The sequence below is a fragment of the Mytilus galloprovincialis genome, chromosome 11 (genome assembly GCF_965363235.1).
Source record: "Mytilus galloprovincialis chromosome 11, xbMytGall1.hap1.1, whole genome shotgun sequence".
Taxonomy (NCBI): Eukaryota; Metazoa; Mollusca; class Bivalvia; order Mytilida; family Mytilidae; genus Mytilus; species Mytilus galloprovincialis.
The window spans coordinates 37,124,863-37,150,761 of NC_134848.1; positions in this window are offsets into that span (position 1 = coordinate 37,124,863).

Here is a 25,899-nt window from a genome sequence, read left to right on the forward strand (position 1 = left end):
TCCTGGACATTCGCAAGAGTTTAATAAATTGTTAATTTTGAGTTATTCAATGAATTAGGAAGTGGATAAGTTGATAATTCTTATATACAGAAAGGTAATCGCACAGGAAAGTACAATGTCAAATATCGGGGACACTTATGTAGAGTTATTGATCTAAATTTAAATACTTGTCTCAACAGTTGAATTATTTTGTATAAACAAAAACATGATATCAGTCAAGTCTTTGTTCTTAATCAAAGGGATCATATAAAGCATATAAATCAACACAAATTACAATTTTCATACACTATCTTCACAAACAACAATATAATATAACATACAAACTAATTATTAACAATGAAATATGATTTAGAACAAATACCGAAACTCTCTCTCTCTCTCATGAAATTCTCATTAAAATATTAAAACTAAGGACTCATATGAACGCTGTATATAGTAAACTATGGGAAAATAGTAGAAATTAATCGAAAGTAACAAGTAAAAGTTATTTCTAGAATATTTATGTACATATGACACACAAACTTTAGCATAACTGAAGTTATAAGTAATAAAAAGAGCGGATTTTGATAAAAGGGATAGGGCAAAACAAGTAGTTGTCCTGTCCTAAAGTACTTATTGGTTTGAACGACTACTTTAATATATTTTTCTTTGACGGCTTGAAGACGTCAAAATCATTCGGGGTACATAAACGTACATTGTAAGCTTTTAGGTCACTAAACTCTATTTTTATATTCTCTGTGTTGCATATAATTTCAGAAAAAAAGAACTATAAATAATTGATTTTGGTATATTTTCAAAGGACACATCGAATTAGGATACTTTTCAATAACGTGAGCACTCAAACCACGACAACCTTCTTTTATAATCTCTGTGTCAGAATTTACAAAACAATAGCCCTCTATATAATGTTTAATGTTTCAGAATGATCATAATTACTTTGAGGGTAAATTCTCCGATTTTTTTTATTTTCAGTCACTGTGAATTTTATCATGATTCTTCTTTCTGTATTTTCAAAGAAAAATAGATTAATTATTTTACAATAAATGATTTAAAGTTATGAGTGTTAAGTCATAAAATAAATAGGCAAAGGCTTATTCGAAAATTCTTACCATGAACATGTCGACAGAAAGAAATTCGCAAAGGGAATTAAAATGTTGAACATCTGGGACACCTATATAATCGATTTAAATTCAAATACTTGTCTCAACAGTTAGATTATTTTAGAAACAAAAATTAGATATCATTCATACCCAATCAAATCTTTTTGTTCTGAATAAAGGGTCCATAAAGCATGTATAGAGCATATAAACAAATACAATAGTTATCAAAGGTACCAGGTTTATAATTTAGTACGCCAGACAGTTCATTGTTTTTTTAACATAAATCAGGCCGTTTGTTTGGATTGTTGTACATTTGCCATCTCATAAATTCTCAAATATCTTTGACCATTCGTAGAAACTAAAAGTGTCATGGAAGGAAGGGTAGGCAATGACATTTTACAGACACACAAGTTTAATATACAAAAATTACCAACAATCTATATTCAAAACATGGATAAATCTGAAAAGGTACTAACATTCACTATTACTCTAATATCTGCACTTGGTACGGACATAAATAGCATGGGGAAGGGACATTAACACCAGTATGTGAAGGAGTTTAAAATAGAAACTAAAAACTACATATGATATTGCAAGCAATAGAAGATGATGTAACACAGTACAGGACGTTGTCACAGTAGCAGCAACCATTTTGAATGTACTAAGATCAAATGACACATGTATTATACATGCATGGATTGGCCGTCTTTTTTCTATTCCCGTAGAACAAGTTTGAGTTATATGCATAGTTTTGGAATTCTTTTGACACTATTGTTATCGCATGTTCTATTTGGCGATAATTTCTAATGTTTACTCACTAGTTTTCAAGTTTTAATGATAAATTGCTACGTTTTTTTAATTTGTTATATTGCTAAGGTAATTTCTTTGGGAAACGTCATTTGTTTACTCCATATAGATATAAGACGATGTGGTTTGAGTGCCCATGAGACAACCCTACATTCAAGTTGTACTGCGTAAAAATACACAAGTACGGTCTTCAATATGGAGCCTCGGGTCGCACCGGTGGCAAGCTTTAAAAGGCTCCAAAAATGACAATTCTAAAATCATTCAAATGAGAAAAAACAACGGTCTCATCTATATAAAACACTAAAACGTGAAACATTGATGAACCACATGAACGAACGACAACCACTTAACATCAGGTTCCGGACTTGACAAAATTAAATTGATTTTTTTTCCGATATCGTTTAGAATTTTCATCATAATATTTCGATTCCATGTTTGGCCACACAATAAAGTGAGCATACTAAGGATGAGGAGGAAGATATCAAAGAACCCTCAAATTTAATAAGTGGAAGAGAAAACGATAATACCATGCGAATAGATATCGGAGGTACCAGGCTTATAATTCAATACGCCAGAAGAGAGTTTTGTCTACATAAGACTCATTAGTGACGCTTAGATAAAAAAGTTAGAAAGGGAAACAGAGTAAGAGTTGAGGGGTATTGAGGACCCAATATTTAAAAAAAATTATCTATGTCTTGAATGAGAAAATCCGCAGTCTTTCGAAAAACTATTACTTTTGCGAACAGTAAATCTGTAACATGACAATAAAATTGATATTAATGTCAACACCGAAGTGCTGACAACTGGGCTAGTGATACCCTAGGGGACGAAACGTCCACCAGTAATGCCATCGACCCACAGATGTAAATAATTACCAAAGGTACCAGGCTTACAAATATTCAAAACACCATACGGGCGTTCCGAAACTACAAGTAAGATTGTACAAAGCACTACAAAGAAACCCGAAGACTGAGTAGAACAAACCAAACCAAAAACCGAAAGAAATCGCAGATTTCACGGACGCGAAAATAGATCCAGCTTCACATGATCAAGCCGTCATATTGTTTATGGTAATTTAATATTATTATCAAGAAAGAAATACACCAACTTTACCACTAGGAACAGTTTTTTTTATAAACTCTAACACCTTGAACTATTTACAAAGTGTGAAATAAAAAAAAAATAAAAACTATGAACTACTAGTAAATAATATATATACAAACGAAGCATGAATGTCGCTTCAAAAAATAGAACTAGAACAATTAAATTAGCTCGTATTTCCTAAATCCCTTGTAGAAGTCTCAGCGTTGTTTTTAAAACAATCGGCATTATCATCCCGGTATTACGGGAAATAAATATACAGTTAGTTAATATCTTGACACAACATCCTTACCATCCAGACGTTGTACTACTCGAATTCGTAGCAAGTTGTTTAAAGTTCCAACATTTTAGTATTGTATGTAGTTATATGCGCTTTCAAATGCATATCTGAAATATGTATGTTCATCAATATATCCACGTCCTTAAAAATACAGGTAATATTAGTCGCGGATTTTCACGCAAACATCAAAATCAAACTGCAGAACCATGTTCAATCACGCACTTTTTTTTGACAATGTAAAAATTTCAAACAAGGTCCATTTTTGTTTGTACCTTACAAAAAGTACATACAATGACAAGTAACTATCTCGTATTTGATATTTACAGGAGTCGATAAGGGCCACACAGAAGAACAAAAATGTCGTAATCATATTGAAAGGAAGAAAGTGTTTACAGTAAAATATCATCAGCATAATAAAAAAGAGAGAATAGTTTACGTAAAAAAAATGTATACTGTATTACACACCACATAAACTACAGTCGAAATCTTTTGAAAAAAGACATGCGCAATGAACCAAATATCGCCTAGCTAGAAAACTCAATGCTCGCAATACCAATCTCATTGATCAGTTAACATTGAGATTAGGTCAAAACTGTAATTATGCAAAACTATACTTCCAAAAAGTTGACATCATTCTGTATGTATATGTCTGTATTGATATTTATCAAAGGTACTAGGATTATAATTTAGTACGTCAGAAGTGCGTTTCGTCTACATAGGACTCATCAGTGATGCTAATATCAAAATATTTATGAATCCAAACAAGTACAAAGTTGAAAAGCATTGAGGATCCGAAATTCCAAAAAGTTGTGCCAAATACGGCTAAGGTAATCTATACCTGGAATAGGAAAATCCTTAGTTTTTCGAAAAAAATCAAAGTTTTGTAAACAGAAAATTTATAAAAATGACCACATTATTGATATTAATATTGATTTTCATGTCAACATAGAACTGTTGAGTACTGGGCTGGTGATACCCTCTGAGACGGAACGTCCACCCATAGTGGCATCGACCCAGTGGTGTAAATAGTGATCAAAGGTACCAGGATTATAATATAGTACGTCAGACGCGCGTTTATTAAGTCAGGAGCTTGTATTCAGTAGTTCTCATTTGTTGATGTGTTACACATATGTTTTCTTCATTTATATGTACAATTTAATGAAATCGTTAGTTTTCTCGTTTGAATTGTTTTACACTTGTCATTTCGAGGCCTATTATAGCTGACTTTGTGGTATGGGCTTGGGTCATCGTTCAAGGCTGTACGGTCAATTTAAGTTGCTAATGTGTTTGTCATTTGGTCACCTATGAACAGTTGTCTTTTTGGCAGTCATCTTTCATCTTTCTTTCTTTACCATAATGCACAAAAACAAGCATTTAAGAGGTTATGTTTCTTTGACTTCATCCTATACTTAGTTGAGAAAGAACATTATATTGGACGAACAAACAGATAAAGAAACGGACAGACATATTAACTTTAATGTTAAATCGATTTACTTTCGTAGCCGGGTCAAAAAAAGTAAGTCAAGTAATGAAAAAGTCATGACTCCTGATTTCAGTTATTGTCTGCGAATGACTTCATTCTTTTAAAATTGATCTGGACAAAATCGGGTGCTTTGTTTACCTGGTTTACTTATTGTGCAAAATTTGATTACTACTTATGCCTTTGATTATCAGGTTGTCTATATCATAAGTGTTTCTGCTCAATTAAAGTCATTCAACTTTTATCTTTTGATGCGCATGGTCCTATGTTTTCCTTTGAATCTTACATTGTTCAATTATACAAATTATACAAGATAAAATTGGGAATAGAAATGAGCAATGTTTCAAAGAAACAACCCGACTAAAGGAAAGATTATATTGAATATATAATTTATATTGCTACTACAGACAATAAATCGTTCAACCAGAAATTATGTCCGATAGTCTCTATTTTTTATGATTTTTCATTGATGATGTCTTTCGTTGTTCATTTTCCGTATGTGGTGATTAACATTTAACTGATTTGTACAGATTCAATTTAAAAGCACCAACAGTATATTTATTATCTAATTAATGTTTCGTTAAACTTCTAAAGACTTATTAATCTCAAAGGACTACCACAAGGATAAAACAAAAAAGAATTTGAAGATTAAATCTTTACAAACGGTAGTTTTCCAATTGAGATCTAAGCTAATAAACTTAATGATTTAATTGTACATTAAGAAAGATTAAAAAAGAAATAAATTTACGGGTACATACTGTAACAAATTTTACATTTTTATTTAAAACAAATGTATAGCATCTATAGTATCAAAAAAAGAAAACAACAGGTTTGTCTTCCTATGTAATCTAGAAAATGTAATGCTTTTCTCTCATGTGTGGCATTTGTAAGACAGTTCATAGGGCTTTTATGAGTTAATTTTCATCAGAAACGCCCAAAACGAAAATCGATTGAAAGCAAAGATTTATAGTGATCGAATCTATTGCAACCAGTGAGGATAAGTATGAACAAAAAAGAAACAAAAATAATAGCCAAATATATTTATGGTAAACTTTACGTGATTTATCCAATACATTACATATCCGTTTAATCTCTTTCATGTGCTCAATCAGTGTTTTTTTCATGTTTTTATATTTACTTAATTCATAACAAAATCAATTTGAAATAAGGAACAGTTGTAGAAGAAAGGTATACGTATTTGGGACGAAATCTAATCCACCAAAACAAGAAATACAAATGTATGATCTTGATTTTAATAATGCAACTGTTGATTAAATAAAAAATATTAATGATATGTGATTTGGTCCAATAAAGTTACAAGGAAGAAAATTCCTTATTTTGGTTTAAAAATCTGAACATGAATATAAATCATTAAGTATACTACATGCACTCAATAACGTTAATGCATGCTCCCATTCTGTTATTGGTTTATTTTTTTTCTATTTTTAAAACATTCGTAATATCATTTTTGAAAAAAATTATATTTCATCGAACTAGACAAGGTCGTACAATGTGTGTAAAACATACATATGAATTTAACAGTTTAAATATTCACTATTCAATTTTAAGTATCTAAAATTCACAAGATATAAAGGGTTTTAAAGAGAAAGTATGGTAAGTTTTTACACAATTGTAATTATATATTTCTCTGGAAAACATACGTATGAATTTAAACTTCCATGTTTGGATACTATTTGGATTTTACAATGATGATACATATATTGAATGCAATGTGATTTTAGACGAGATGAGAACTAGCATAAATTACTATATTTGGCTTGAAATCTATTGTATAAACAAATCATATAAATCAAGCGCTATTTCTTTAGAAAGTATCAGCAAAGTCATTCACACATTATGAATACTCACAACGATTTTGACAAAAAGAATAGACGTTTTCAAATACGATTATTTAACATTTTTGTTACAAAATTTAAGAAAACTTAATGGCATTCAATTAAAGCGTTACTCGCTTTAACATCCACATTGTAATGATATCTTTGGTCATGGTGGTAGGGATACGGTATAAACCTGTAAATGTCTCCTCCAACTTTTATCAATTACTCACTGACAGATATTTATAGATCGCCCAGATTGTTTCAATGAGGTAGTTCCAGTACTAAAACTACCATGAATACTAACATGTTCCCTAATTCTCTGTTAAAATGATCGTATAGAGTGCACTATTTTTTTTTAATTAAATTTCAATTATTCAAAATGATAATAATAATTCTCAAATTATGAATAAAAGGCGACGACCGGGTTAGGTCTGTTCGACAATATCAAATGCATGCAATAAACATAATGATAGATAATTTTTTTTGATTTAAAGATGAGAACGATTTCAGGACGAAATTATTCATTTTATGTGTAATACAGGTAAAATTGAGGTACAGAAAATTGTTCTGATTGTAAATTAAATGTCTCGATACAAAGAAAAGTTTTATGCATTTAATAAATTCATTGATTTATTAGTTTGACCTTTGCTATTTAAACAGTGGTAATATCGATCGTTTTCGCAAATTGTAAATAAGATTCTTTGAAATGAAAAAGAAAATTCAGGTTAGTATAAAGTATACATGAATATGAAACTATGATTTTTTAATATTATCTTGCATATTCTAATCTTTATATTTAAAAATTCAATAGACATAGGAACATTAAAAATATTACATATGTTTAATAGTCAATAAATCGATTAAGCGAAAAACAAATCTAAAATAAAAACCAAAACCCTTGGAAACATCAGTTATAAGTGGGAAAAAAAGAAATAACAAATTGCGACAAAGAATAACGCCATCATACATATACAAGGATGATTGTTAAAATCTACCAGATCACTGACTTAGTACAGTACATTTTATTGAAAAGGGGTGGGTTAAACCTTTTTTTCAAAGAAAAATTTAAGATGTAAGCTTGATAAACTGTCGACTAGAAACATATAATTATTTTAGCATTGTTTAGATGATGGTTAAATTTGATTTGTCTGACGTTTAAGATTTGAATTTTTGTGATTTTCAAAATTGAGAACAGTTTTTGAGAAAACGCATTAAAATGTAACTGGGAGAAAGATATATATAAGTTTTCCAAACTTGTTTCCAAATTCAATATTAGAACTTCCTGTTACATTGTTACTTCATTCTTGTAATTTTTCATAAATATAAACTGTTGAAACTTTTTACAATGTAAGGCAATGTTTGAAACTAATTCTCATACAGACACCTATTATGTATCCTCAAAAAGATACTAGCAGCAAACTATTATTGATCACTTATTATTCGCATACATTATTTTGTTACATTATCAAATGCCTACTCAAGTCAAATTCATCAAAGATTCGTCAATTGGGGAACTATCTTAAATCTTTAATTTATGATTTTGTAACCAAAGAACGCAATATCATGGGATTTAAACTTAAACAAGGACCACGGTAGAGTCATGATATAATTATAGATATAATATCATACGTACCCAATGAATTGTATACATGGATTTCTTGATGACTTTGTCTTTTGTCTCCGTAAAAGACTGGTAATTTCATTTTCGTTTTGTAAATGTAATAATTATGTTTCACTGACATTTCTAATATTTAAAGGTGAGTGTGAAATATTTTAGATTTTCATTATTTAAAAGATATAAAGGCCTATAGAGATGTATATAGAGGCTTATATAGATTGATATAGAAACAGGCTGGTACATTTTGTTTCGATTTTATTAATAACTCAAGTTGTATTATTACTAAGGCTACCTTTATTATTATGTTGATTATATGTTTTGGAACAATTGATGTGTACACATACCTTACAGCACAATGGATTTATCTTGCAATTATACACTCAATAAAAATGTAAATTGACTAATAAAAAGTAAAATGATTATAAATATTGTTAATTACTTGTGAGTTGCCTTTTCAAATTATATTTCAGCATCATCCAATGACGTCTAATCTTATCAATTCGTTCTTATGCTACAAACCTTCAACCTACAACAGCCAAAATTACAATCAATCAATCAAAAATTATGCATTAAACAAGTATCAATTCCGTATATGATAACTATGGTTCCTTTATGTTTCATTGAGGTTGTTGCATTTTTATTACGAACTTATTTACATCAAAATTAACTAAGTTTTTTATTTGAAAATATTCATTTTCAAATTATCAATCTAAGGTATAAAAAAAATGGACATAGATCAGTTAGATAACATAAACAAATAACATAAAAAAATCAGTCGTCTGATGTTGTAGGTCTTACAAGCGTGTTGTTTCTATAAGACTCATCAGTGGAGCACAAATCAAAACCGTACTTATAAGTCTGCGATATATGAGTTATATTCTAAAGCCAAATCAAGTATAACGAAGGTTCACTATGGAATTAACGAAAAGATATATACGTTGTATCGTTGAAAGTAAGGTTCATTTCAATACGATATTTATTAACATGCAGTGTAATAAAATATACAATGGGGTGCAGAAAATAGGGTGATTATTTTAATATATAGTTTTTCGAAATGGAAAAGAAAAATCAGGTCAGTATAAAACAAAGGTATAAAGCTAGCATTTCTATTTTTATAATTTTTTTATCTAAATAATGTAGAATTTCCTTATTTATTTACTTTTTTAAAAGCGTACATTTTAGATAAATATATTGAATAAAAGTCACAGTTCCTTATTTGTGCCTTGTGTTTAAAAATTCGCCTGGATCATTAACGTTATTTGTTTACAACTCTGTGTTGTATTCTTGTCGCACTTTTGCAAATATTCAATTTCGTAACTATATCATGTGTCTCTATCAGATAACCATAGTACTATCACATGGTTAGGTTAGAAATTAATGGTAAACCCTTTACTATAGGTGTTAGTGTTTTAATGTCTAATCTTACTGTTTCAATCTTTTGACTCGATTCTCAATTAACACTTGTTAGATACTCGTTGCAAAGAATCCTGCTCAAACTTTTGTGAAAGACGGTTTTAACAAAATTTTATGTTCTATGTTGAAAACAATTGTTGTAGTGACCTGCAATACAAGTACCGTTCCATTGAGTTTAATTTTATGTCTTGTGTTTCTGCCTCTGACCTAAGTTGTCTGCATTCAGCATGTGTAGTGAATCATGAAATAAAACATGTGTATATTTTTGTCATGGAACTCTTGACCAGACTATAACGTTTTGACTCTTGACCTATGCACGTTTGTCATGGGTGTGACATCACTATATAGGGTGCTCCTTTGTATATTTACCTTAAATTTCATTTTATTGACATGTAGATATGGATAGTCGGTTTTTACATCTTAAAAATTCATACAGAAGGTATACGCATATAAAAAAATATGAACTCAGGGCAAATAACCTTTAAAGTACACTTAGACAGAGAGCTCAATGTAGTGAAATACTTTCTTTTGCTGGTCACATGTAACTTGAAATTTCACTGTCTGTTACCAAACCGCAACGAGATACTGAAAAAATATGTTAATTCTATTTGGAAGAGAATTCAATAGAAGTAAATAAGCTCTTTACTGAAATAAATGTCAAATATGACTATGAGCCACAGATACCCCTGCTTGTGAAAATAAAATCCATGAGTAAACTTCAACATATAAATGCAGGATTCACGTAATTTTGACCGTTTATAATTAGTGACGATAAGCATTGTGTATAAGTTTCTAAACATTTCGTTGAGGCAAACTGAAGAATGGAAACAATAGATATAACATTTTTCCTATCTTAGACTCCGTGTTGACATTTGTATCATTGGGTAATCGTACCATATCTTTTTACATCTAATAACTCATGAACAGTGACGCCACCAAATATCGAACTTGATAAATCTGTGTTATGGGGTAATAAGCATTGCGTATAAGGATCGAGCAGAACTTATCTAAGAGAACGGAAACGAAAAATTCAGCATTTTTATGTTTTTAATGGGACATGAATGGTAAAAGAGACGCTACCAAATTTCAAATTTGATTTTGTGTCGTGTGGTACTAAGCATTGTCCCAGGTAAGAGGATGGTGGGGATCCCGCTAACATGTTTAACCCACCTTTTGTATATTTTCCGTTTCTTTTCTTGTTCGAATTGATTTACATTGTCAAATCGGTGCCTTTAATAGCTGACTATGCGGTATGTTTTTTACTCATTGTTGAAGGCCGTATAATGACCTATACTTATTAATTTCTGTGCTATCTGGTCTCTTGTGGAGTGTGTTCAATGGCACTCTTGGTACATAAGGTGGAAGGTGAGGATCCCACTAACATGTTTAACCCCACCTTATTCAGAATGTATAAAGTAAAATCACAAAAATACTGAACTCAGAGGAAAATCAATTTGGAAAGTCCATAATCACATGGCAAAATCAAATAACAAAACGCATCAAAAACGAATGGTCAAGAACTGTCATATTCCTGACTTGGTACAGGCATTTTCAAATGTAGAAAATGGTGGATTAAACCTGGTTCTATAGCGCTAACCCTCTGACTTTAATAACAGTCTCATCAAATTCCGCTACATTTACATGATGCGTTAAATAAACAGTCACAATTAATAAAATAGTCAAAATATTGGTACATCAGTCATCATCGTATAACAATTTTAAAAGGAACAATTTAACAGGACACAAAAACATCTACTATCTACGAACACATGGATTAATTTGAGTGTCTGACGTCAGAAAAATTAAATACGTCACATAAATTTGTCCTTCAATGTGCATACAAACAATTTTAAAATTTACATACTAGGCAATGTACGCATACAGGGTTAAAAAAATCAAAAGTATGTAAGAATAAATTACAGAAATAGCCCGAGATTCAAACTAGTCCAAAAGTTATACATAGAATTTATGAGAATCCAAAAATTTTAAAAGGAACAATTTGACAGGACACAAAAACATCTACTATCTACGAACACATGGATTGATTTGAGTGACTGACGTCAGAAAAATTATATACGTCACATAAATTTGTCGTTCAATGTGCATACAAACAATTTTAAAATTTACATAGGCAATGTACGCATACAGGGTTAAAAAATCAAAAGTATGTAAGAATAAATTACAGAAATAGACCGAGATTCAAACTAGTCCAAAAGTTATACATATAGTCCGGCGGCTACAAGCATATTTCAGACGAATTGTGCACATCCTGTTACAAGCATGAAATTTGGCATAGACCTTCCTAAACTATTACTCTTTTATTTCAGATAGGGAGGCATTTGAAAAAAATGTCTCACTTCCGGTAAAATCCAAAATGGCGGACGTCATACTTAAATCAGCCAAATATCGAAGGCTAGCGTGTAAAAATGTGTTATTATCATGCTTCTATCATAATATTTGGTACAGATCTTTGTTTTTTACTACTTTTGGATAAATCAAATAGATAGATGTCTTTAGACATCCCACTTCCGGTTAAAATCCAACATGGCGGACATTGTACTAAAATAAGCTTATTTTTTAGGGAGGGTAATTGAAATGTGTTTTAACGTACTGCTACTATCATTACATTGTGAAGGATTCTTCCTTTGGTGCTTCTGGTGGATACAATGTATAAGACATATATCTTAAAAACCCTTACTTCTTTAAATATCCAAAATGGTGGACATAGAAATATAATTTTTTTATTCAAATTTCAACTTTTTTCATGATTTACATGCTGGAAAAGACATGACCAAATTGAGGGATCGCATCAAAAAGCCTTTCCTTTTGCGCAAATAGTTATTTTCTTGCTTCGTTAACAATGTTATACCCATCTGTTAAATTTGTGCGATCTTACAGTAAAACCCCGGTGATTTAGTCTGATTAATCATCATTCTTTTTGTTAAAGTCACATCTTCAAATGCAATCAATGTTTCCCACATAGTCTTTTTTCCCTTTCAAGCAAAGAAAGAACCATATCACAACAGGTAAAGGCATGGATAACAATAAGTGGGTCAGATCACTCAGATCACTCATTGCCTAGTGTATTTGAAAGGCCATTGATATATATGAATCCAAAGTCTTTTGCCCTCTCAAACACAATCCATTGTTCGTCTACCCCTTTGTGACAGAATAGCGAAACAGTAGTGACAGCATTATCATTAACGACTGTTTGAATCATGACTTGTTTAAGTTCGTGTTTGACTGCATCAGACACATGCACCAAGATTTTAGTGTCTGCCTCTAAATGTGAACTTGGTGCTGAACTTGAAATACATATGGAAATAGAATATCCTGACCATTTGTTGCTATAACTACCATACGCATCCAAGACTTCATCCACTCGTATTTCAGTTTCAAGGTATTTTATTAAGGTAAGGACATAATACCCAATCAACATACTCATTAGGCCGCAATTCACAATCGGAGAGCTGATTTCCAACATTTACAAAGACTGTGGTATTGTTTCTCACATCGTTAAATTCCAAAAACACATATTTTCTTGCCTTGTTAACCAAATCTGTTTCTTTTTTTCGATCTTTTAACAAAACAACGTATCGATTTCAATGACATTAAACTTATCAAATCCATATTTTGATGGTGGCTGGTCAATCATCATTCTAAATGCTATAGTCACATTTTCAAACTCTATTTATGTCACCAACGCAGTTCCTTTTCCAACAAACGTGTTATCTTTTAATGCCTAGTGCATCTGAAAGGTCATTGACTGATATATATCTTATACCTTTTCCCTTCCAAATGCAAACCAAATTTTGTCTGCCACTATGTCACGGAATAGCGAAACAGCAATGACATTAGTATCTGATTGAGTCATGACTCGTTTAAGTCTGTGTTTCACCGCATCAGACACATTGATCTTGATTCTAGTGTCAGCCTCTTTGTGTAAACATGGTGTTAAACTTGAAACATCATCAAGTGTTGGATAACACTGAACATCCTGAGCATTTGTTGCTTCAACTACCTTGCACTCAAAATTGTATTGAGCAAGCTGCTGTGAATGAAAACTTAAACGTTCTTTCTTACTGTCGTCATCTCTCAGAAAACTTTGCCAATTTTGAGGATGTTTTTAATCCTGGATTCTTCTGTGTATTCCCTTTCCCCCAAATGTTGCTCTTGCTTCTTTTAGAAGCTGTCAAACTATCAGCCTATGTTCACATCCGACACTACATCCACTGTTGTTACAGTTTAAAAGTGTTTCCGAACGAGTATGATGAGTGGGTATTATGTCCTTACCTTAATAAAATACCTTGAAACTGTAACAAGAGTGGATGAAGTCTTAGATGAGTATGGTAGTTTTAGCAACAAATGCTCAAGATATTCTATTTTATCCACCACGTGATGTATTTTAGGTGTAGGACCATGTTTACATAAAGAGACTGACACTTAAATCGTGGTGCATGTGTCTGATGCAGTGAAACACGAACTTAAAGGAGTCATGATTAACAGTCACTGATGATGCTGTCAATACTATTTCGCTATTCCATGACATAGAGGCAGACAAACTTTAGATTGTGTATGGGGAGGCAAAAATCTTTGGATTAATATCTAGCAATGGCCTTTCAAATGCACTAGGCAATGAGTGATCACACACACTTATTTCTGACTCATACCTTTACCGGTTGTGATACGGTTCTCTCTTTGCTTTAAAAGGAAAAAAAAGACTGTATTGGAGACAATGATGTTATTTGAAGATGTGACTTTAACATAAAGAATTACGATTGATCAGCCTTAATCACCGGGGTTTTACTGTAAGATCGCACAAACTTATCAGATGGAGCTAACATGATTAACGAAGCAAGAAAGTCAATTTTTGCACAAAATGGAAAGCTCATTATAAGTGAGGCTATTCCCACGACTTGGCCTAGTCTTTTCAAGCATGTAAAACGTGCAATATACTTGTGCAATTGTTTAGTGAGACGAGCTTGGGAATGACTCTTATGCTACCTAGTCTAGTCATTAATGGATTGCGAAGACACAAAGAGGGTCCCTTTAAAAAAACTCTTTCTGAGACCTCATCATTTTTTCAGAAGCTTGTACATTGTGGATGTAAGAAAGGATGCCGCGGTTATTTTTAATGTGGAAAACTGAGTGTTCCGTGCACTGCGATCTGTGCATGTGGTGGTGACTGTGAATAAACATGTATTGTTGGCCAAATAGTAGTAGTTTAAAATATTTTTTAATACTATAGTGGTTTTGTTTTGTTTTAATCAATCTATCCAAAACTCTACATCGAAGAAATAGATTGAGTACTCATCTTTGAAATTTACGTCATATTTTTACCGGAACATTTACAACATGCTAGAATAAGTGGTTTTGGGGATAACTTAAAGCCAAAAGTTTAATGACCAACACAAAATCAAATCATTTTCTTTACATTTTGAAAAAAGTTGAAATTTGAATAAAAAAATTATATTTCTATGTCCCCCAATTTGGTTATTACCGGAAGTAAGGGTTTTTAAGACATATGTCTTATACATTCTAGCCATCAGAAGCACCAAAGAAAGGTTTCTACACAATGTAATGATAGTAGCAATACGTTAAAACACATTTCAATTACCCTCCCTAAAAAATAAGCTTATTTAAGTACAATGTCTGCCATGTTGGATTTTTGCCGGAAGTGGGGGTTCTGAAGACATCTTATCTATTTGATTTAGTCAAAAGTAGTAAAAACAAAGGTCTGTGCCAAAAATGATGATAGTAGCATGATAATAACACATTTTTACACGCTAGCCTTCGATATTCGGCTGATTTAAGTATGACGTCCACCATTTTGGATTTTACCGGAAGTGAGACATTTTTTTCAGATGCCTCCCTATCTGAAATAAAAGAGTAATAGTTGAGGAAGGTCTATGCCAAATTTCATGCTTGTAACAGGATGTGCACAATTTTTCACAAAGCCGCCGGACTAATAGAATTTATGAGAATCCAAAAATTGTTAATTCCACTACGCCATTGAATGATTTTGACGTTTGTGGTTCAACGTATATAGTAATGCATAATAGAAATATATCATAATGACATATTATAGACCAATATCATACTGACGGGATCTTTTAAAGTACAGAATCACGTTATAAGAACAAAAGAAATCCAAAGAGTCACATATACGAAACAAATCACAAAAAAATGAAAGCCAATACAATCACATTGACGAGATGTATATGTGCCTGTCCAAAGTCAGGAGCATGTACTTCAGTGATTGTCGTTTGTTTATGTGTTACATATTTGTTTTTGGTTCATTTTTTGTACATAAATTAGGCCCATTGTTTTCTCGTTCGAATTGTTTTATTTGTCAACTCGGTGCATTTTATAACTGACTATGCAGTATGGACTTTGCTCATTGTTGAAGGCCGTATGGTGAGCTATAGTTGTTAATTTCTATGTCATTTGGTGTCTTGTGGAGAGTTCTCATTGGCACTCATGCTACATATTATGTTGTGTATATACAGAGAGTTGTCTCATTGGCACTCACACCACATCTTCCTATATCTATATACACACAGTTAAGAGAACGGAACCGATTTTTTGGGACGTTCGGGTCGGACGGACAAGGGTTACACTTTATCCCCCTGTAGCTACGGCGTCATAACATAAGTTCTAGCTATTAAGCAGGTGATACTCATACAACCAACACTGTCATTAACACACACACACACACACACACACACTTTTTTATACAAATATTCAATCTTAATTTTCAATTCGTTATTTTTTGCAGAATGTTATATGCATATATAAAAAAGAAGATGTGGTATGATTGCCAATGAGACAACTATCAACAAAAGACCAAAATGACACAGGCATTAACAACTATTGGTCACCGTACGGCCTTCAACAATGAGCAAAGCCTATACCGCATAGTCACCTATAAAAAAAACCCCGACAAGACAATGAAAAACAATTCAAACAAGAAAACTCAAAGCCTTATTTATGTAAAAATTGAGCAAAAATCAAATATGTAACACATGCATAAACAAACGACAACCATCGAATATACAGGCTCCTGACTAAGGACAGATACATACATAAATAATGTGGTGGGGTTAAACATGTTAGCGGAATCCCAACCTTCCCCTCACCTAGGACAATGGCATGTTCTTTACAAGGAGTATCAAATTTGACAAATCTATTGTACGTATACGTGATTGTAATATTTTAAAACCGCTTATTTGTCAAAGCTTACAAACTTGAATTGATCATCACTTTCTTATTACATGTCTTTTAACATTCTGTTTTGAACAAAATCATTTTTTACATGATACTTCGCATGTATTTCTATCAAATCTGACATTATTACAAAGCCAATTAAAAAGAATTCAGTTGAATTTGGAAATGAAAGTGTAACCAAATATATATGCAAGTCGTCAACTGGTCAAATGGTTAAATGCACATATCGTTGGTCAATTGAATAACATGTTCTATAATAGGTTGTTTTAAAACTTCTAGAAATATTAACGAAAAAAATTAAGAGTACAGGAAAATAAATGAAAACAGAACGACTGAATTGAATAAGAGGATGTTCGATGAACTGTATATTTTAGTTTTATATTTTTTAAATCTCTAAGATGCTTTATTTTATCTAGTTTCCTAATCAAAATAATTACAACGAGAAGATTAATACTTTACAGCTTCCTTTACAATCGATGCTGAATTGTTTAATGTTATAAAACAATTTTAGCGTTTTTGACTTACTTTATCTTTATATTCGGATACTTGCTGTTATCTTCTTTAAGTTTAATGGGAACATAAGAATGATCTAGAATGGAACCAAGAAATTGGGTTGCTAATTTCAACAACTGTAAGAAGAAAATAAGTATTGAATTGCTACAAACACAACCATACATATAAATGGACGATTCATAACAACTGCCATATGCCTGACTAGGTAGAGCACATTTTAAGATAAAATGGTGGTTTTACCTGCTTTTAACAAAAACCATAATAAGCGCCACAACTCGCTTCTGAAAAATTAAACAAAAATTAACACAAAATGTACTAAATGTAAGCTTAATAAACAGTGGACTAGAAATGTATATATTTTGCATTGTTGAGATTGTTTAAATTAATTTGTATGACGTTTAAGATTTGAATTTTTGTGATTTTCAAAATTGAGAGTCTGTTTTGAGTAAACGAATTAATATGTATAATTGTTTACAATGTAAGGTCATGCTTGAAATAAATTTCCATACAGACATCTAATTTGTATCCCCACAAAGATTCTAGCAGCAAATTATTACTGAACACTTATTATTCGCATACATTGTTTTGCTTCATTGATACAACGCCCACTCAAGTCAAATGTATGAAAGCTGCGTCAATAGGGGAACTATCTGAAATCTTTAATTTATGATTTTGTAACCAAAGAACGCAATAACATGGGATTTAAACTTAAACAATGACCACGGTAGAGTCATGCTATAATTATAGAATAATAATATCATATGTACCAAAAGAACTTTGTATTTTATCAATAAGTAAAACATTGCAAAAACAAATATTATTTCAGTTTTGTAAAATGTGATAATTATGTTTCACTGACATTGCTAATGTTTTAAAGTGAGTGTAAAATATTATTAAGTTATTAAGTTTCATCATTTAAAAGATATAAAGGCCTATAGAGATAGATATAGAGGCTTATAGAGAGAGATATAGAAACATGATGGTAAATTTTGTCTCGATTTTTTTAATGCATTTCTCAAGTTGTATTATTACTATCTGTTCAAGTCGGCATTATTGCACACTGTATTTACCTTATCATTATGTTGATTACATATTTTTGGAACAATTGATGTGTACACATACCTTACAGCACAGTGGATTTATCTTAAAATTATACACTCCATAAAAGTGAAAAATGACTAATAAAAAGTCATATTGATTATGTTTCATTGAGGTTGTTTCATTTTCATTAGAACTTATTTACATCAAATTCACAAAGCTTTTTATTTGAAAATATTCATTCTAAAATTATGTATCTAACGTAAAAAAAAATGGACATAGATCAGTTAGATAACATGAACAAATATCATAAAATAATCAGACGTCTGATGTTGTAGGTCTTACGAGCGTGTTGTTTCAATAAGACTCATCAGTGGAGCACAAATCAAAACCGTACTTATAAGTCTGCGATATATGAGTTATATTGTAAAGCCAAAACTGGTATAACGAAGGTTGACTATGCAATAAACGAAACGATATTTACGATGTATTGTTGAAAGTAAGGTTCATGTCAATACGATATTTATTATCATGTAGGGTAATAAAATATACAATGGGGTGCAGAAAATATGGTGATTATTTTAAATTACAGATTACATACTGTTAAAGTGATTATAAAATTATGTGATATATAAGAAGCGCTTTATTGATTTGTCTTTTTCTATTTAAATAACATTGTTAATATCATTTTCGGAAATTGTAGATATAGTTCTTCGAAATGGAAAAGAAAAATCAGGTCAGTATAAAACAAAGGTATAAAGCTATCAATTCTAATTTTTCATATTTTTTTTTATCTAAATAATGTAAAATTTCCTTATTTATTTACTTATTTACAAGCGTACATTTTAGATAAATATATTGAATAAAAGTTACGGTTCCTTATTTGTGCCTTGTGTTTAAAAATTCGTATGGCTCATTACTTTCATTTGTTTACAACTCTGACTTGTATTCTGGTCGTACTTTTGCAAATATTCAATTTCATGACTGTATCGTGTGTCTCCAACTGTTTACCATAGTACTATCACATGGTAAGGTTAGAAATTAAAGGTAATGGTTTTAGTGTTTTAATGTCTAATCTTACTGTTTTAATCTATTGACACAACTGCACGACTCGATTCTCAATTAACAGTGGTAAGATAATCGTTGCAAAGAATCCTGCTCAAACTTTTGTGAAAGACGGTTTTAACTTTGCATTGTTGCGAGAGTTTATGTTCTATATGGAAGACAATTGTAGTGACCTGTAATACAAGTATCGTTCCGTTGAGTTAAGTTATATGTCTTGTGTTTCTGTCTCTGACCTAAGTTTTCTGCATTTAGCATGTGAAGTGCATCATGAAATAAGACATGTGTGTTTTTTTGTCATGGAACATAATACGGAACATACCTTATCATTTCAAAAAAAATTCATTGTTATCTCCCGTTGACCATTTAACTTGTAAATTAAACAAAAATAATATATTTTGACGTACGTAATACACCTTAACTTGGTCGTTGTAAAATTGTGTTTGTCTCCCTTTTTCCATTAATTTCAAATCTATTTCAAATAGCGTATTCCACGAGCGAGAGTTTACACTTGTCTTATATCTGAACATACGTAACGAAAAAACAAACTTTGCTCGAAGGGGACACATGTATATTTTGAATGATATACAGTTACATGTGTAACAATGAATCCTATTTTCGTAAAAAAATAAGATTTTCTGTTCAACGGATTTGTGAATATGGCGTGCCAGAGAGTATACGGGAAAATGAGTTTTTGAACATATTTATTCTTAAAAGGATAAAAATGAACAAAGATTAAGGACCTTGTACAAGTTTAGTAATTTAGGTAAATATACATGTAGGTTGTAGTGTCTTTATGATATTAAGGCATATTAAAATACCTAGATTATTTGATCGTTTTGGGTGGTATTCATTTATGGACTATAAGTGATTATGGACTTTCCAAATTGATTTTCCTCTGAGTTCAGTATTTTTGTGATTTTACTTTTTTATTTGATTGCCATTAACATGAGTAAGGGTTTTTGTTAATATTTGTAAGAATACCAAACATATTTGTTTTGTCTTATTGATAACTCAGCTTTTATTCACTTTTCAATGAATGATCTGTGTTGTGTGTGCCACAATCTATCAAAAAAACTTTTACCTGGAAAATTCATTAAGGCAAGTTAAAAAAAAGCATATCGCAGTGTGATAAATTTGCCATGTTTAGAATCCCTTGAAGGATGCAGATTCATGAGTGTCAACAGGGGTGTTACAAACGGACGGACCGACAGCGCAATTGACGGTAGCACTGTGTTACTATGAACATTCGGGGCATTCCTGATAAAAGGTAATTACTCTGAAAAAAGAAAGCTGTCGCGGGAAAAGAAAAGGTCGGCGTTTCGACATAAAAAATACTAAGCGACATGTATGTTATCCAAGGCGAGATACGGTCTTATAATATCTCAACCAAGCGTGACTTGATGCTAAGATTATTGGACCCTTTGACGACAATCAGCGTATAAACTTAAAAAATTGACTGTCACAGGCAATTTGGTGTTGGCTTAGCTGTCAATCAAAACAATATATTACCATAACAGGTGAACCATGCCGAGTAGGGTTTTCGGAAATAGTAATCTGAATATTTTTCCCTGTTGCATTGCCTTAAATATTTGAGCCAAATTAGAGGCATGAGCGACAATCAAAGCTGAATGAAGCAGCATATTTGATTCGTTTAAAGTTTTTAATAAAATATGGACGAAAGATACTAGAGAGACTGTCAACATTATAGATTGAAAATAAACTGACGAATCTATGGTCTTAAACAAAAAGACAAATAATAGTACAGAAAACACAACATAGAAAACTACAGATTACGCAACACGGACCCAATCAAAATGGGGGTGATATCATGTGCTCCAGAAGGGCACGCAGATCCTGCCCCACATGTGGCACCCGTCGAGTTTCTTATGTTATTACAAAACCGGTAAAAAGTCTAATTCGGTAGGTCACATTCGTGAAAAGGGAAGGGTATTGTAGATAATTCAGACTACAACAAACTTGGATGTATAGTAAAATCGGGGTTCTAAAGTGGTAGATAAGTAACTGGGGTGGATCCAGAAATTTCAAAAAGAGCGTTCCAGATAATCATATAATCACGAGACAAACGTCCGTGCTGTAATGTATATAAGTTTAGTCTGTTTAAACTCACTCACCTCTCACCACTGACGAGTTAGTTTGAAAAAATGAAAAGGAATTGTCCTTTCTTAATTTATCTCAAGGACTGTAATTTGAAAAATTGTCTAAAAAGGTTTTAAAATATTGACAATTTTATCTTGTAAGAACGAAATAAAAACAAATCTTGCATGGACTTATTCTGCAACCAAAGGAATATCTTGTTCTTCATTAATATCATTTATAAATTCAGCCCTTCTCTTCGCAAGTTCAACACATAATTCAACAATACACGAGAGTTAACCTTTACACTTGTCCACCCGTCAACCTATGTAAAAGCTTAATACTAAAATTTATGCTAAAAGAGATGATTTTTATTTCCTATTATTAATTATCCATTTTCAGATGGTGACGTTCCCTTGTCACAATCTTACGGTATTTATATATCTCAACTTGAACGATTCGCTCGTGTATGCAACAATTTTGTAGCTTTTAAAGAGAAATTTATGTATTACTGAAAAAATATTACACCAGGGTTTTCGATATCCCAAACTAGTCAAAACATTTACTAAATTGTATCATCGGTATAAGGACATCATTCGTAAGTATAGATCAACATGCAGACTTCTTATACGTTCAGGTATTTCACATCCGTTTTTATGGAAATATTCCTTATAAAGAACAAAAATATCAGTATTCACCTCAGAAACTAACAAAACCTTTAAATAGACTTATCAAGAAGGGATATAATTACGATACTGTTGTCAGGTCATTAAAGATTGCTTATTTCGGCGTTAATATTGATTCACTTATACGGTCTTTGCATCGGAATTAAACACATTTATTCAAAAAAACAGTTGTTGGCATGACACAGGTTATGTACTTCTAATATATGTTATAATGGTATGATACTAAACCCCTAACGGGAAGGATTGTGCCTGATATTTATATGATGAAATCATAATCTTTCAATCAGTTTAACTGAAGTCTGGAGCTGGCATGTCAGTTAACTGCTAGCAGTCTGTTGTTATTTATGTATTATTGTCATTTTGATATTTGATCTTTTAATCATAATTTTGGATTATTCGTTTCATAGTTGTTATTATCTTACCTCCTATACATTTCTAAGAACATGATTGATTAAGAGCAACCGCGTTGAGACCGTTTACATTCTTTATTAGCTAAGGTTAGTAAAGTTCAATATTAGGTTAGTAATGAAATTGTGTCTCTTTAAACACGGCGATGTGGATTTATTTAAAGGTTTCAACAGACGATTAGGCGGATAAAGAACGATTGAAATTAATTCCATACAACACATTTAAAGCTAACAAGTTGTTTTTGTTGGCATTTTTTGTTTTAGATAGATCTATGGAAGTTGGTTCATAATACTAACAATATTGAGAACTTGATCACTTATTTTCTTTTCAACTTTGTTCTTGTTAGGCTTTACAACTATTTTGATCAGCTTCACTGATGAGTCTTGAGTAGACGAAACACTCGTTAGGTGTGTTAAATTATAATCCTAGTACCTTGGATTACTATTATAGGACACTAGTCTAAATATCACATGTTAAGATAGCCGGTAAGATCAATTCGTTAAATAGTGTGATAGTGACCTTATACGATATATATGGGTTCAGTAAATTCCATATAGGGATTGGAGCTTCGCTCTAACCCAGTACGGAATAACTGACCCTATTTATGTCGTGTCAGGTCCCTAGCCTACTATGTAACTAATAATATTGGTGTGAATGTTTAAAAAAAATTAACAGACTTGACAGCATTATATTATACAAAGGAAATACATGAGTTTTTATTCCTGTTTGTTTAAGTCACTAATGGTAACTTGTGAATAGATATATGCTCCCTTTTGCTACACCTGTTTTTCTGTGTCAGATGTATAAATCCAAAACCGCGTCCGGTCTGAATGTGGATGTTAAATTGGATGCTTCTCTTCACTTTAAGAAGCCTGACATTACAATATAATACGCACAACTCTTTAAACGGACTCAAACATTGATGAATAAAGTACCTACTGACTTCATTCTATTTTCCATTTTAGTTGGTTTCGAATTAAACATTTGAAACAAAATATACCTTTATTTCTGCGTTATACATTCATATCTGCGTTATACCTTCATTTCTGCGTTATACCTTCATTTCTGCGTTATACCTTCATTTCTGCGTTATACCTTCATTTCTGCGTTATACCTTCATTTCTGCGTTATATCTTAATTTCTGCGTTATACCTCCATTTCTGCGTTATACCTTCATTTCTGCGTTATACCTTCATTTCTGCGTTATACCTTCATTTTTGCGTTATACCTTCATTTCTGCGTTATACCTTCATTTCTGCGTTATACCTTCATTTCTGCGTTATACCTTCATTTCTGCGATATACCTTCATTACTGCGCTATACCTTCATTTCTACGTTTCCCCTTTTTAGCTCACCTGGCCTAAAAGTCCAAGTGAGCTTTTCTCATCACTTGGCGTCCGTCGTTCGTCGTCCGTCGTCTGTCGTCGTCCGTCGTCTGTCGTCGTCCGTCGTCTGTCGTCGTCCGTCGTCTGTCGTCGTGCGTCGTCCGTCGTCGTTTACTTTTACAAAAATCTTCTCCTCTGAAACTACTGGGCCAAACTTGGCCACAATCATCATTGATGTATCTAGTTTGAAATTTGTGTTGACCTGGCCAAACAACCAAGATGGCCGCCGTGGCTAAAAATAGAACATAGGGGTAACATGCAGTTTTTGGCTTATAACTCAAAGCGTTTAGAGCAAATCTGACATGGGTAAAATTGTTTATCAGGTCAAGATCTATCTGCCCTGAAATTTTCAGATGAATCAGACAACCCATTGTCGGGTTGCTGCCCCAGAATTGGTAATTTTGAGGAAATTTTACTGTTTTTGGTTATTATCTTGAATATTAATATAGATGGAGATAAACTGTTAACAGCAATAATGTTCAGCAAAGTAAGATTTACAAATAAGTCAAATGACCAAAATGGTCAGTTGACCCCTTTAGGAGTTATTGCCCTTTATAGTAAATTTTTAACCATTTTTCGTCAATCTCCATGATCTTTTACAAAAATCTTCTTCTCTGAAACTACTGGACCAAATTAACCAAACTTGGCCACAATCATCATTGATATATTTAGTTTAAAATTTGTGTTTTTTTACCTGGCCAACCAACCAAGATGCCGCCATGGCTAAAAATAGAACATAGGGGTAACATGCAGTTTTTGGCTTATAACTCAAAAACCAAAGCACTTACAGCAAATCTGACTAAGTAAAATTGTTAATCAGGTCAAGATCTATCTGCCCTGAAATTTTAAGATGAATGGGCCAACCCGTTATTGGGTTGCTACCCCTGAATTGGTAATTTTAAGGAAATTTTGCTGTTTTTGGATATTATCTTGAATATTATTATGGATAGAGATAAACTGTAAACAGCAAAAATGTTCAACAAGTAAGATTTACAACTAAGTTAACAGGACCAAAATGGTCAGTTGACCTCTTTAGGAGTTATTGCGCTTTATAGTCAATTTTTAACCATTTTTCGTAAGTCTTAGTTAACTTTTACAAAAATCTTCTCCTCTGAAACTACTGGGCCAAATTTTACCAAACATAGCCAGGATCATTATTAGGCTATCTAGTTTAAAAAATGTGTTTTGTGACCGGGCAAACCAACCAAAATGGCTGCTACGGATAAAAATAGAACATAGGGGTAAAATGCAGTTTTTGGCTTATAACTCAAAAACCAAAGCATTTAGAGCAAATCTGACAAGGGAGTAAAATTGTTTATCTGGTCAAGATCTTTCTGCCCTGAAATTTTTAGATGAATCGGACAACTCGTTGTTAGGTTGCTGCCCCTAAATTGGTAATTTTAAGGATATTTTGCTGTTTTGGGTTAATATCTTGAATATTATTATAGATAGAGATAAACTGTAAACAGCAATAATGAACAGCAATTTAAGACTCAAAAATAAGTCAAAATGACCAAAATAGTCAAATGACCCCCTAAGAAGTTGTTGTCCTTTATAATAAATTTTTAACAATTTTCATAAAATTTGTAAATTTTTACTAACATTTTCCACTGAAACTACACGGACAAGTTCATTATAGATAGAGATAATTGTAAGCAGCAAGAATGTTCAGTAAAGTAACATGTACAAACACATCACAATCACCTAAACACAATTTTGTCATGAACTAAAATTGAGAATGGAAATGGGGAATGTGTCAAAGAGACAACAACCCGACCAAATAAAAAAACCCAACAGCAGAAGGTCACCAACAGGTCTTCAATGTAGCGTGAACTGTCTGCTTCCT